At 31.9% G+C, this 12,813-nt stretch overlaps 1 pseudogene; it reads left to right on the top strand.

The window, feature by feature from the left end:
* Window positions 1–2,946: 2,946 nt before the first annotated feature.
* LOC130590536 (uncharacterized) lies at window positions 2,947–3,671 on the top strand (annotated as a pseudogene).
* The last annotated feature ends 9,142 nt before the right edge of the window (window positions 3,672–12,813 follow it).

The following is a 12,813-nucleotide window of genomic DNA, read 5'->3' on the forward strand; positions in this document are numbered from 1 at the left end:
CACTCAGACATATCGACCATTTCTGTGGTAACTGGTAAGTGATCAAAGTAGGACTGCAACTCCATTTTGGCATTTATCACACAAAATCAAGAGCATCTAATATAATACAGTACTTATTAAAGATCTTTGAAGATCAGTTTTTGTAGTTTTCACATGGGCTTAGGCATGGGAATGAGTGGAGTAACTGGTTCAGCTAAGAAACTTACAGCACTTTGAATTTTGATTGTACCAACCATGCAAGCTTTAAGAATATCAGCATCATTACTATATTATAATTTCACACTAATGTTTGGTTTAAGTCACGGAATAGAATAAAGGAGCGGAATTGTAATATATACCTACATAAACTATAATCTAAATATTCCTATAAACTATAATTACCACTCATTTAATCATCTACGACATATACATTGTCACAACTTCATTATTAATATCAGTGCATTTTGATCAAGTATATATAGTAGTAACAATATGTAACAAAAATCTTTAATTAACATCATCTAATTAATTACAATACACGTCTGTTAAACTACTCAAACGACAACAAGGACATGATTGTTTCTTCGAAAGCCATTTGAATATGCAGTTTCTATGAAACACATGTTTACAACGACTGATCTTTATATTTTCCCCTTCACTTGAAATTTCCTCAAGGCAAATGGAACAAATACTATCTTCGCTTAATTCCTCCACTTTTACTAGTTCTATTGTTGGTTTGATCTTCAATAAAATCTTTCTTACACTATTATCTTGTGAAACCTTAGTACTTTTAGTTGTTCCTGAACTTTCGGCTTCCAGAATTGAAGTACCATGCTCTTCTTCTACGTGATGCAACCACGACCTTAAAATGCTAAGAACATGGTTGAATTCATCTGCATTACTATCATCAACATCCTCTAGCTCGGAACAGACAGTAATAATAGTATGTTGATCATTTTCCTCGTCAGAATAATTTCTAGAATTAACATTATTAACAGCATAATCCAATGTACTCTCCATGGTACTGACCCAATTAGTAGGAGGAATCTCGTGAACATCATCAACATAGTTAACATCATTATGATCTACATCATCATCATCATTGAATAGCCTCTCTAGAAAAGAATTGTAATCATCAGAATCACTAAGGACTTCAGTAATACTATCATCATAATAACTATGATAACTACGTCCTTCATATTCTTGTTCTTCAATATTTTCAGAAAGTCCATAAAGATCATCATCATCTTCAACATGAAAACCATGATAATCATCATCATGACCAACATGAATAGCCTCTAAAGCAACAATAGTCTCATCTATTCTTTGATATTGATCATCTTCAACAACTTCTTCCTCGTCTTCCAGTAACTTATGCAAGAAACTATGACTATCAATAATGCGAGCAAGAGCCCTACATGCAGATAGTACATCTTTTTCCTCTAGCTCATGACCATCAACAACAACATCCGCCACGAAAACAACAACACTAAGATCAACACCACCAGCAACCACACAAAATCGAAAGCAACTTGCGATATAATCGGAGACTTGTTGAGCAAGTAACCCGGATGCTTTACGGCCAAAAACCTCGGCATCCATAACTACTTGTATGGCTAAATCAAGAAATTTATTTTCATAGAGAGAGCACAACTCGAATCTAACAATAGCATGATGTATGGTTTTTTCTGTAGTAAGAGAAGTGATGTTGAAGACAAACAAGCCTTCATCCATGGGTGCATTCCAAAGAAAGAGTCTTAGGTTTTTGAGCTGTGCTTTTGAGTGCAAACTTAACATGTTTGTTACAGAAGTATTGCGTGTTTCCATGTTTTTGTTTTTGTTTTTCTTGATCGAAGAAAAATTTAGGATGAGAATAATGCGTGAACAATTTGGTATGTAGGTTACTATTATTTATAAGCGGGGGTAGAAAGCTAGCTAAGCTGCTAAGGTATTTCCTACTCCGAAAGGAGAAAGGAATTGAAGCTAATGTAAAATTCCTACTTATAAAGGGAAAAGGAAGCTAAGGCAAATTTCTAGGAGTACTTCGTAAGGAAAAAGGAAGTTATATAAGGTAAATTCTAGAGAATAGAGATGCCTCTTTTTATTTTATTTATGAAATAGTTTTTGTTTTTTGTTTTTCTTTTTTGGCAATAATCTAATAAACATGAGTATATATCTAGAACAATACATATCTTTTGAGGAAACAATACATGAAGTATCTTTAACAAAATAAAAGGTATATCCCATCAAAAAAGGTATACAATAAAATTTTACGAAACTTTGACCATGTCTAGTTATTGTTAATAGGATTATTTAACTAGAAATAACACAAATTTTGGGTGATTCTCCCGCAATAAAAACAACCTTTGGATTATTTTTGAATATTAAAGAACTTTATTACACCAAAATTTTACAGAGCAAGAAAAAATTTGATGCAACCTGATAAACAGGTCAAATGGGTCACTTGTCGCCATTTGATTGATTATTTTCAAAATTTTGTCCAAATTAAAAAATAAAAACAATTTTTTAAAATCTTTTTTCTGGTGGATGGGGGAGGAAGATAATCAACTTTTTTTTTTTAAGAAAATATTTTTACTTGGTTTATAGGTCACAAGTCAACTTTACGTACTGGAGAAATTTTACTATAAAGTTTGTAATATTAAAAGATAATCCAATGGTTGTATTATTGCGGGAGAAGCGTCCAAAATTTGTATTATTTTAGTTAAATAATCCTATTAATATATATATAATTTAGAATATAACCTTTTTATATATTTTTTAATAATGTATTTTTAAAGATATTAACAATAAAAAAATATGCATAAAAAGATAACACTAAATATCATGGTTAAGACTTTAGTATACGAACTTGAAGTCACGTGATCAAAGCCTATGCTATGCATAAAAAGATAACACTAAATATCATGGTTAAGACTTTGATGACAAGATTTCTTATTATGGCCTTATATGTTATATGGCAGTTTCGCAAATTACATAGCTTATGCAAGACCTGGAGATCAAAGATGGACATCAATCATAACTCCACGAAAACGTTACAGATATGTGCATGATATTGTGCGTTGGGGTTCACAAATTCTTATCTTGTACAGTAATCTAAAACTTGGATATTGCGACATGAGTGCAATTCAAAATTCACAACCTGTGACTGCAATGAAATACCCACTATCACCTCCATGTTGTTGTTTTAGTCTGCATAATAGAGCATATATACTTGTTGGAGTTATGTGGGGATCTTATTATGATTATTCGAAACAAGCAAGATGATATCCTGGATGAGAATAATCTCATGGAGTTGGATAATCTTCCTTTTCTAACTGTAGAAATGGAAGTATACAAGCTTAATTTTGACACCAAAAAATGGAAATGGAAGGAAGTTAAAGAGTTGGGTGAAGTAGCATTATTTGTGGGCAATAATAGTTCTATGTTTGCTTGTGCCTCAAAAACTGATAATTGTAGACAGAATCGTATTTATTATACAGATGATGGGTCGTCGAACTATTGGTCTGATCCCAAATGTTGTGATATGGGAGTTTTTGATATGGAGGAAGCAAAGTTTGGAAAATTTTATCAAGGAGATGATACACTTTCAACTTTCTGCCCTGCCTTATGGTTTATGCCTAGATTTTAGCTTTGTGCTTCTTGTACTATTAGTACCCGAGTCTCATTTGCTAGAGCCTAGAGGTATAGTAGTTTTGTTTTTTTGTGATGAATACATTATACTTATGTAATATATTTACTATTTAGCTACGTTCATATAGTCTTTTACTATTTCTTTTTACAATTTTTTCATCATATATCCCTATAAAATTAGAAAATTTACTATATGCCACAATGTTTTAGATATTCACTAAATATCTCCAAGTTTTTTTAAAAATGTGCCTCTACGATCCTTTTTTCACCGGCAAAACAGTTATTTGACAAAAGGGACGCCACCTAAGACCAGGGATGGCAATGGGCGGGTATTGGGGTCCGCCTGGATCCAGACCCGTATATTTTTTTACATGCCTAGACCCGCCCCAAACCGTTGGGTCTGGATTTTTCAGATACAGACCTAGATCCGCTGGGTCTAGCCGATCCACGGGTCCTAACTGGGTTCTAAATGCTGGATCTTTCTTAGTTTTAAGTTTTCGTAACATTTTTTAATATATTTAATTAAAATTTTTTGGCATAATATATATAGATACTACATCCATAGTTAAAGCATTATCTAAAAAAAAAATTAAATATGAACTCATAAAAAAATCTTGAAATGTTACAACTTACAAGTCTTAGATGGAGTTACAACACTAATGAGTTCGCAAAATCACAACTCATAAAATCTTAGAGTTTATGTAAAAATTATAATCTAATATGTAACTGGATCTACGGGTCAGGTCTGGTAAGTGTCTAGTATATGTGGACCCGGACCCAACCCATGTTCTCCGGGACCCAGACCTGATACCCATTGAGTCTAAAATTTATGGACATAGACCCTTATAAATGGGTCTGGTCCTAGTGGGATCGGGTCGGATCCAGGACCCATTGCCATCTCTACATACGACCCTAAGGACACAAATTTGGAGAATCCTATCAAATGAGTATTAAATACGACAATAATTAGTGAGTATTGATAGTGGAGGAGAGAGATGGGGATTAAGAAAAAAGATTAGGGGTAATTCAGTTAACAGTGGTAAAGTTGTAAATAATGGCAAACGGCGAGTTCACGTCCGTTTGAAAAGGGCATATGGTGAACGTTTTCGGAAATTCATGGGTATATGGTGAATATTTGAAACATTGAGGGTATATGGTATTTTTTTTTTTTTTTGTCGGGTATATGTTGATCTATAACTTTTCATTTAATTTATATAATATGGAAAATAATATAGATAATACATATTTCTAGCTTGTTTATAAACTTTTCGAACCGAACTTGGCTTTTTTTCTAGAAAACATCAACAAGAATTGTGATATAATCTTAATAGCAATTAGCAAATTTCAATGTGTGTGTGGGGGGGGGGGGTGGTTTGGCTGATTGGGGCTTGTTAGGCCACTAAGAGAGTGACCTTATGCGAGAGCAAGTCAGAAAAAATCCTTTTTTTTTTTAAATAAACATTAATTCATTGATTCAAAGTCATACGACATCTACAATAGACGAAGACAAAACTAAACAAATACATATCAAAATGAAATAAATACAATTCTAATACGACAAAACCACGATCGTCGAGTAGATCTAACAATTCTGAAAACCCTCGTTTTTCACATCGTTGTCTGATGCAGCCTTCTATAAAGGGGTCTGTCGATCTTTTGTAGGTTTGAAGTAGAATCGGATTCCATTCAAGTGATTGCAAACGAAGTGTTGACATCTGTTGCACCTCTGCACAGATTTCGATCAACAAATCAACTTCTTGAATTACACAAAAACCCAAAAATAAATTCTCTAGACTCTCACATGGAAATAGATAAAACCCAATATATAGGTAGACATAACCCAATATATGGGTAGAAAAACTCTCCATTAGAGAGAGACTGAGGTTTATTAAAAACATAAACATAAAAAAAACTAGTAATAAAAGGAGAAAAGGGGCTTACCATCGCCCAAAAAGGTGATGATAGCTCTTAGGTTAAAAATTAGAGTTTTGTGAGAGAAGAAAGAGAAAGGAGACGGTTGTTACAGGCGGCCTAGGTCAAAAAAAAATTCTTCTTGCAAAAGAGTTATCGAGAGAGTGGCCAAAGAACCAAAATTAGCAAATGCTAACTGGTGCAAATTAGACTTTTCCATATAACAATTAGAAAGAGTCAAATTTTAGAATTATTTAAGTAAATTCGTATTGATTACATTGCTTTCCTCGGATAATAAATCATACAATTTGCTGTACAAATATTGATGTGGGACTTTTCTTTCCGCATAAAAAGAGGAAACAAGGCCAGGAATTAAAAAACGTTAACAGCAAGGTTCCAACCTTTTTTAATATGAACTAATTGAATTGCAACACGCAAATTTGTAGGTGCACCAGAGAGCATGATGCTCTCCGTGCAACCTGTTTATAACGACAGCGTTTTATTAAGTATTGCATTTGTCTCCCATCAAATAAATTTTTTTAAAAAAACATAAAGTTTGTTAAATACAAACTGCGGGAGTTAGTAAGTTTTCCATGAATTGCGGCAGTGGAAAACTACTCAATATAGTATATAATTTTAAAAAATTATTGTTATTTGCTTCCTTAAATTTTGCAACTAAAGATTCCTTTTTTAAATTTGAATTTAAAAGGTATATGTTCTTATACCTTAAGTATAGATGTTCATTTATTATATGTTCTTTTCGTTATAACCTTCGTTGTTTTAAAAATATAAATTTACACGTTCTTTAATTTAAGTCGTGTGTTCTTTTTTAACGTAGAAAAGTTATTGAAAAAAGTTTGTGTTCTTTTATATAAACGGTATGTTCTTTTTGGGTGCACAATGAGCATGGTGCACCCTAATGCATAATCCACGCTTTGATTGCCACAAGAGTGGAAGATGTGTGCTCTATTATAGGTGGTAATGACGAGACCTTAAGATGACCCAAATCAGAAGACTCGAACCAACCCAATCTAGACCCAAACTCAACTCCAAACTCGAAATAAAACAAACCGGAATCAACCTGAAATGAACTTGACCCAATTAATATTGACCTGATATTGCAATTTTTGTCAACAAATACACGCAATCTTTGCTTACAAAGTAGCAATGCTCGTTACCACTTATTTCCAAGCGAGGAATGGAGGAAGTCATGAACTGACATGCATCTAATTGAGTTTCGTAGGTGTTCCGTATGAAAATTGATATTAATAGGGTTTAATTACTTTAATTTACCCATTTTCATGGGCATGAAGTTTTAGTAGAAATAGGTATGTTGTATGTGGATCATAGAACGACAAATAATGTATTAATTTATTGCATATTGCATTAAAATTAATGTCGTAGGCCAAGAGAATAGAGTGAGAAAAAACTGTATTGTAAAAATAATGATATAAAATTAAGGTTATGCTATATGCAGCCTTTAGGGTTGCACATAAGACATAAATATACTACTTGAAATGGAAATAAACCGATGTAATAAATGATCAAGTAATGCAACTTATTTCCATTTTAGCTTTTTATATACAGTCCTTAGGACTGCATATAGCTTTTTTCATAAAATTAAGAGCATTCTCAGCAATGAACCCAAATAAATACTTCATCCTTCTCTCTTCTCTTTTCTCTAGATCTCCTCCACATTAATTTCACAAACCATTTTCAATTTCACTCTTAAGTCTTAACCATGAAACAATAAATAATGGTTCATCACTCTCTCTCTCTCTCCTTTTTTTTTTGCTACCCCACCACATCAAAGCAAATTTACGATGCTCGAGGAGGAGGTGTGTGTTCGAGTGCGAAAGTGTGGAAGGCGCCTGCTAGAGGAATTGTTAAATTAGATTGTGATGCTTCTCTAGCGTGCGAAGGGTGGGTAGGCCTATTAGGTGTTGTAGCTAGAGATTTTGAAGGGCGAGTCCTGTTTGCCGCTACAAGAAGAGTTTGAGCTCATTGGCCGGTGGAAATAGCTGAAGGTAAGGCACTACTTATGGCCATTCGATTGGCTAAAAGGTTTGGTTACCATGATGTTGTGCTTGAATCGGATAGCCAAGTTATTATCTCGAGACTCTCCAAAGTCCTGATTTAATTACTTCTCGGATCTTGACTCTGTCTTAGAGGACATATATCTTAATGCATAGTAGTTGTTTTAAATCTCTGATCTGGTCTCATGTCAAAAAGGATGACAATGCAGTTGCCTACCACCTTGCTAAGGTAGTACCATTTGATGTAGAACAAATTTGGGAAAACCACAGTCCTATTGAGGTTAACCGTATGTACTTATGGACATTTTGTCTATGGATGAATGAGAATGGTACTAACTTTTCCCCTCAAAAAAAAAAATGAAGTTGTATTAATTTATGTAAAACCAATTTAAGCTAATTAATTGTAATTGACTCCTATAATTATTAATTAGTAATTAATTATTTTTATTGTATTTTTTCTAAATAATGGATTAGGATTAGATACATAATTAGGATAATTAGAATCCATTATTATTATTATTTTTCTTGAAAGATTGCAAGGTTAGAAATCAAATTAGATGAAAGAAGAAATGATATAATGGGAGAGTAAAAAATTCCAAATTTTGGTATTTTTTTGTTTTTTATTTTTGAATTTATTTTGGGGTGTGCTAAATACAGCACAAAAAAGGCGATATACAACACTTAATATTGTAAAGAATTTAACCATGATTATTAATCCCCGCGCAGTTTAATCCTCACCCTTGCTTTGAATTTTGATTGAACCAACCAGGCAAGCTTTAAGAATATAAGCATCATTACTATGTTATAATTTCACATTAATGTTTGGTTTAAGTCACGAAATAGAATAAGATCATAAATAAAGGATCAAAATCGTAATACATACCTACATAAACTACTCCCTCCTTTTCCTAAAGATCTTCTCTCTTTCCGTTTAAGTGCGTTTCCAAAAGATCTTCCCTCTTTTACTTTATTCCTTATTTGGAATTTTTTTTTCTCTTTTTACTCTCTCATGTCCCTATCATATGGTCCACCATTACATTATTAATTCAATTTTACTCCCTGGCCTTTCTGTCTCCTACTTTACCTTCTTTTTATTTGTTTATTTATCTTAACCCTTTTTCTCTCTCCTACTTTACCCACCACATATCCCATATAAATGGATCCTCCTTGGTATTTGTAGGAACAGTAACAAGCAAGAAAGATCTTTAGGAAATATTTTTAATTTTCCTACAAACTACTTATTATGCCCAAGCTGTCTGATCTTATTTAAGTACTAGTCGTATATGCACGCGATGCGTGCGTCGACATATATATTTTTAGTCTAAAATTAATTTGGTAGTGATTTAAATTATTGAGTTTTTTTTTGTAGATGTTATTATCTTTTTGAACTAAAGGTGATCGATTTTTACTTATTAGAAAATTTTGGTCGAGATTTAGTAATTCTTTATCAGCGGCTTTAGTATAGTTCTTTAACGATTGTAAATGTTAATAAATCATGCACATTGTTTGAACTTTGTAAATACGAAGTATTATCTTGTCATGATATATCACTAACTTTTTTTAAATTGAAGATTTTAATTAATTTCGTGAATTGATTGTGTCAATCTAGTCAAGTTATTAACGGTGATTGCATATTCTATTTTTGACTTATTCCATATGGCAAGTTACATTGATTCTCATTTGTAAATTTAATATGAAAATATATTTTAATTTATTAGAGGGTATTCTAGTCATTTCAAATGAGGACACCACACCTCCTCCCTTGGCTTATATAATAGAGATATAGAAAGCTGTAAATTTTATGTTATATGATGATGTATATGTAATTTCAAAATTATGACACATGTATATGTAATAAGTATCAACGAGTTATTTGCTTCTCAATTTATTAAGTAAATGTAGCATTTTCTTATATGACAACAAAGATTAAGAACTGACTAATTCATAACTTGAAAATTAAGAAGCATTACCACTCATTTAATCATCTACGATATATGCATTGTCACAACTTCATCATTATATCGATCAGTGCATTTTGATCAAGTATCGTAGTAACAATATGTAACAAAAATCTTTAATTAACATCATCTAATTACAATACACGTATGTTAAACTACTCAAACGACAACAAGGACATGATTGTTTCTTCGGAAGCCATTTGAATATGCAGTCTCTATGAAACACATGTTTACAACGACAGATCTTTATATTTTCTCCTTCACTTGAAATTTCCTCAAGGCAAATGGAACAAATACTATGTTCGCTTAATTCCTCTGCTTTTACTAGTTGTATTGTTGGTTTGATCTTCAATAAAATCTTTCTTACACTATTATGATCTTGTGAAACCTTAGTACTTTTAGTTGTTTGTGAACTTTCGGCTTCCAGAATTGAAGTACCATGCTCTTCTTCTTCGTGATGCAGCCACCACCTTAAAATGTTAAGAACATGGCTGAATTCATCTGCATTACTCTCATCAACATCCTCTAGCTCGGAACAGAAAGTAATAATAGTATGTTGATCATTTTCCTCGTCAGAATAATTTCTAGAATTAACAACATTATTAACAGCATAATCCAATTCCATGGTACTGACCCAATTAGTAGGAGGAATCTCGTGAACATCATCAACATAGTTAACATCATTATGGTTAACATCATCATCATCATCATCATCATCATCATCAACATAGTTAACATCATTATGATCTACATCATCAACATAGTTAACATCATCATCATCATCATCATAGTTAACATCATTATGATCTACATCATCAACATAGTTAACATCATTATGGTTAACATCATCATCATCATCATCATCATCATCATCATCATCATCATCATTGAATAGCCTCTCTAGAAAAGAACTGTAATCAGAATCACCAAGAATAACTTCTTCCCCGTAATCTTCCAGTAACTTATGCAAGAAACTATGACTATCAATAATGCGAGCAAAAGCCCTACATGAAAATAGTACATCTTTTTCCTCTAGCTCATGACCATCAACAACAACATCCGCCACGAAAACAACACAACCAAGATCAACATCACCAACCTCACAAAATCGAAAGCAACTCGAGATATAATCGGAGACTTGTTGAGCAAGTAACCCGGATGCTTTACGGCCAAAAACCTCGGCTTCCATAACTACTTGTATGGCTAAATCAAGAAAATTATTTTCATAGAGATAGCACAACTCGAATCTAATAATAACAGGATGTATGGTTTTTTCTTTTTCTGTAGTAAGAGAAGTGATGTTGAAGACGAACAAGCCTTCATCAATGGGTGCATTCCAAAGAAAGAGTCTTAGGTTTTTTAGCTGTGCTTTTGAGTGCAAACTTAACATGTTTGTTACAGAAGTATTGCATGTTTCCATGTTTTTATTTTTCTTGATCTTTGAAGAATTTAGGATGAGAATAATGCATGTACGTAGGTTAATATTTATAAGCGGGGGTAGAAAGCTAGCTAAGGTATTTCCTACTCCGAAAGGGGAAAGGAATTGAAGCTAATGTATAATTCTTACTTATTAAGGGAAAAGGAAGCTAAGGTGAATTCGAGAGATAATTCTTACTTATTTTTCTTACTTATTTGTGAAATACTAGTTTTTGTTTTTCGTTTTCTTTTCTTGCAATAATCTAATTAACATGAATAGAAGTGCCTTTAACAAAATAAAAGGTATATCCCATTAAAAAGGGTATATAATAGAATTTTACGAAACTTTGATCATGTTTAGTTATTGTTAATAGTAATATTTAACGAGAATAATACAAAATTTGGATGACTCTTTCGCAATAAAAACAACCTTTGGATCATTTTTGAATATTAAACTTTATTACACCAAAATTCTGCAGAGCAAGACAAAATTGGATGCAACCTGATAAACAGGTCAAATGGGTCACTTGTCGCCATTTGATTGATTATTTTTAAAATTTTGTTCAAATTAAAAAAAAATTAAATCTTTTTTCAGGTGGGTGGGGGTTATGGATGAGGGAGGAAGAGAATCAGCTTTTATTTGTAAGAAAATATTTTTATTTGATTTATAGGTCACAAGTCAACTTTATGTACTGGAGAAATTTTACTATAAAGTTTGTAATATTAAAAGATAATCCAATGGTTGTATTATTGCGGGAGAAGCGTCCAAAATTTGTACTATTTTAGTTAAATAATCCTATTAATATATAAAAAAAATTTAGAATATCAACTTTTTATATATTTTTTAATAATGTATTTTTAAAGATATTAACAATAAACAAATGTGCATAAAAAGATAACACTAAATATCATGGTTAAGACTTTAGTATATGAGCTTGAAGTCACGTGATCAAAGCCTATGCTATGCAATTTCTAATTTTTTTATTTGTACATGGATACATGAAGTAAAACGCCCTTAGAAAGAGCGTCATGTGGCACCGTTTTGTTTGGGAACGCCTTTTACTAGATTTATATAGATTTGAACTTGTTGAATTGCCACAAGAATGGAAGATGTGCGCTCTATTATAGGTGACAATGACTAGACATCGCAGAGATGGCCTAAAGTAGAAGACCCGAACCAATTTAGGCTATGTTCAGTTCACCTTATTTTTGCTTATATCAGATCTAATCAGATCAAATCAGATCAAATCAGAAAAAATAAGTACAGATCAGATCAGATCAGAAAAAATAAGTTCAAATCAGATCAAATCCGACCAGATCAGATCAGTTCAGATCAGATCATGCTTATATTTAAAAACTCATTATTACTATTAAATATCTTTCATTACATATTAGTAAAAATTATACTAATTGAATATTAATAAAATACTCATTGAAACGAATCAAACAAGACCACACATGACTATATTTTTTCTTATATATTGAGAAAAATCTAAAAGATTCTCTCTAATTGTGAATAGTATTGTCAAGATTTTAAGTGAGAAAGATAAAAAAAATACAAGAGGAGTATTATTATTTACTAGTACATTTGTTCAAAAATTATTATTGTGTTGTTGTACTTATTAATTATTAATATTGGTAATTATTATTAAATCTTGTTGTTACCATTATAAATGTCATTTTATTAATATTAAGTTATTTTGTTGTTATTAAATAATAGAAAATTAAAAGCCACATGTTAAGAACATAAGATTGACGCAAAAATAAGAAATATATATAATATGATAGCTCAAATCATGACAACGAAACTACTAAGTTCGGATTACATTTCAAAATAAGCTAAGTGTGAGATACAAATTATA

The sequence above is a fragment of the Beta vulgaris genome, chromosome 2, assembly GCF_026745355.1.
Source record: "Beta vulgaris subsp. vulgaris cultivar EL10 chromosome 2, EL10.2, whole genome shotgun sequence".
Classification (NCBI taxonomy): Eukaryota; Viridiplantae; Streptophyta; class Magnoliopsida; order Caryophyllales; family Amaranthaceae; genus Beta; species Beta vulgaris.